At 40.2% G+C, this 3,250-nt stretch overlaps 1 protein-coding gene across 2 annotated transcripts in view; it reads left to right on the forward strand.

The window, feature by feature from the left end:
* Nucleotides 1-3,250, forward strand: part of man2c1 (mannosidase, alpha, class 2C, member 1) — a 128,813-nt gene that overhangs the window by 525 nt on the left and 125,038 nt on the right. The gene's annotated exons all lie outside the window — the stretch shown is intronic.

Below are 3,250 nucleotides of genomic sequence, written 5' to 3' on the forward strand. Positions count from 1 at the left end.
TCCCGACCATAGCAATCACATACTGCCTCTCCATTATCCACATTGTTCTTTGGGTCGGATAGTTCTTTTCAAAACAAACAGTTTTATGAGAGGACATCAAGGAAGCTTGAATTCAAAATTGCTTGCATATTTGGGTTACTTATTCCTGATCATTTTACTCTCTTAAAATGAATATATTCAAGAAATATGTATCCCATCACACACTCACCCTCATCACCAGTGTCCATCAAACCAATGAAAGGGGTTGAAGAATAAAATCAGTATTGATTGCAGTATCCGTCTGGATTGTAAGGAGTTTAACAAAAGCAGCTGACCTCAACCTGCAGGACTGAATCCAGAGTCTTCAGCCATTCAAGCAGCTGGCACTCAATAGTAGCTGAAGTTAATTTATCTTGCCTGACCAGTTACAGGCATGGCAAGTTTCACAATCCAAACTGCATGGGATATGGAAAATATAGTTCTCCAGGATTGGTTGCAATAACTACAAAAAATATGTTAGATCTTCAATGTACTTCATGCTTCATTTGATATTATATTCTCCAAGGCAATTACTGGAGAAAAAGCAGTTCCTTGAAGTTATGTAGATATTTCCTTCTGCATCCAGGAACCATGGAGCAAGCCCGAGTTACCACACTCAGCTTAACCTGCAAAATATGTATTACATCCAGAAGTTGGAAAATAGTGTTCTTTCTTACACAAGACCTTTGCAGTCATAATTTTATGAATTCTGGTGGAGCCTGCTGGTTGAACTGAGAGCTGAATTATAACGCGATGGTTGGCAGTGCCAAGGGTGGCATGGTACTGACAGTAGCTAATACAGAAGTTGCTGTCTGGTCACAAACCATTATTGAAATGGCATGATCCCAGGAGCTAACAGCAATAACAGAGTGAAGGCAGGGCAACGACGTTTCCTTTGCTGCCATTAATGATGGGTATTGCTGAGCCTGTACTAAAGAGATTTGCAGGCAAAAGCTCACTGTGGGAGTTGAGGAGCTCTATTGTTCACAACATAGACAGACATGAGTGGCTCTCAAATGGTGCCTTCATTTGTCCACCACTGACAAGATAATATAATGGTGCAGAAGGGATTGGGCTTTGCTCCTGAACTCCCCTCCACTTGGCCTGACTCATCAGAATCTTGGCAAGAGCAAATAGACGTGGAAAATTCAGCCCTGTATGTCGAGACAGTACTAAAGGTCCTCATTGGAGACATTGGAAAATTGGTTGCCTCGTCTCCATTTGGGCCTGGAGCTCTTTAGTTGAGATACTTTGAGACGTTTCAACAAGTATAAAGTACTGAAGAAATGAATTGGTTGCATCGTATCTCCCTTTCTTTGCTCCCACACTCCAGCCTCATTACCTTGTCTTGCAAACAGCCAATGAGGGTTTTGGGGTAATAAATCATCATCTACTGTAATTGTGCCTTGAAACTAGTTTTACAAAACCAGCTGTCCATGGCTTGAAATACTTACTCAATGTTTCAGGTTAATAATGATGATTTTATTGTGGATGTAGATATACGCTTAAAATGACTGAATAGCACTTTTCTGACTATTCGCAGACCAGCTGACAGTCCATAATACAAGGTCGATGGAACACTATACACTCCAAAATCTATCATGAAAAATGTAAGTTTGAAAACAATATGTGATTAATGTTTTGTTTCATTCAGAGTAGACAAAATAGAAAGGAACTTACTTTCTAGGTACTTTTCAGGAAACATCACACAGCAGCGCAGGGAACACCACTCCAGGCAAAAGCATTTGCATTACTGTCTCTCTGTTATCTGCATTAGAATTAGGGCTTCAGAATGTTGGTTCAAAATATTGTATCAGGAGAGGACATCAAAGACACTTCATTGTAAGATTGCTTGCATTTTGTTATTGAAGTTTCTAAACTCTGAATATGAATACATTCAAGAACTTGATATCCCCTTTCTGTCGCTAATCGTTATCACCAGCAACAAAGGTTTTGAAGAACAAATTCACCATCTATTGCAGTCACCCATCTGGAGTGTGACCAGTTTCACTCAAACGGCTGAATGCAGGCTGCAGTCCTGAATTCAGAATCTTCAGTCTTTCAAGCAGCTGGCACACAATTGTGGGATGGAGCCAAATGCTTATTTAAATAACTTCATTTATCTTTTATGACCAATTGCAGGCATGGTAAGTGCGATAATCCAAACTGCGATGGAAATGAAACCTATAGTCCGTCAGGAACAACTGAAGAAATTAAAGAGTCAGTTTGATCCAAAGTGCAATTTAATTCCTGATTAATATTGTATTTGTAGTAAAGGTTATTGCTGGAGAACCAGCAATTCCCGTGAAGTTATGTAGGCATTTCCTTCTGCATACATCCGAGAACAATGTCAAATACGCTATTTCAGGCCATAGTTAGCACATGACGGAAACTGCTGGGCTCTGCCTCCCAAGTGTGTATTTTTTCTAGAAGTTAGATTGTGGTGGTTTTTCTAAAAAAAACAAGCCATTTGCAGTAATAATGTTGTGAATTGTGGTGGAGCCCTGCTGCTTGGACTGAGAGCTGGTGTGAATGATGGTACCACTAATGTTGGCATGCTGCTGATGTGGCCTGATCAAGAAGCTGTTGCTGGGTCACTATCCCAAGAAGGAAACGGACAAATCTAAAGAACTGATGGATCAATTGGAGCAATAGCAGAGTGGCAAACCTTTCTGTGCCACTATTAATGTTTGCAATTGCTGAGCCAATACCCTTTGATGAGGAAAAGTCAATCCTGTATGTAGAAACAGAATCCAAAACTCTTAAGTGGAGAAATTGGACAGGTTAGTTGCCCTTCTCTAATTGCCCTAAGCTCTTTACTTGAGAATTTTCTAGACTTGCAACACGTGCAAAGTATTGAAGAAATGGGTTTGTCACATCCGTCATTTCCATGTTCCAGCCTGACTGTCAGTGGCTTGAAATCCTGACACTCCTATTCAATTTCTAAAAATGTTTTTATTCTGAACGTAAATGTTTGCTTCAATTGACTTAATGGCACTTGATGACCATTTGCAGCTCTGAAAATATCAACTGCTGAAAGTGCGAGGGAGCTGGTGTTCTGCTTCTCCAGAAACTAAGAAGGTCATTGAAAAGTAAGCTGAACACAATGTGTGACTGTCTACTAACAGCAAGCAGATCTGGCTGCATCTGTGGAGTGAAAGCAGAGTTAATGTTTTTCGTTGAATGACTCATGTTCACAACTTCAGATCTCTCTGAAGAAGGGTCACTTGAC

This window comes from Chiloscyllium plagiosum, chromosome 40, assembly GCF_004010195.1.
Source record: "Chiloscyllium plagiosum isolate BGI_BamShark_2017 chromosome 40, ASM401019v2, whole genome shotgun sequence".
In the NCBI taxonomy this organism is placed as follows: Eukaryota; Metazoa; Chordata; class Chondrichthyes; order Orectolobiformes; family Hemiscylliidae; genus Chiloscyllium; species Chiloscyllium plagiosum.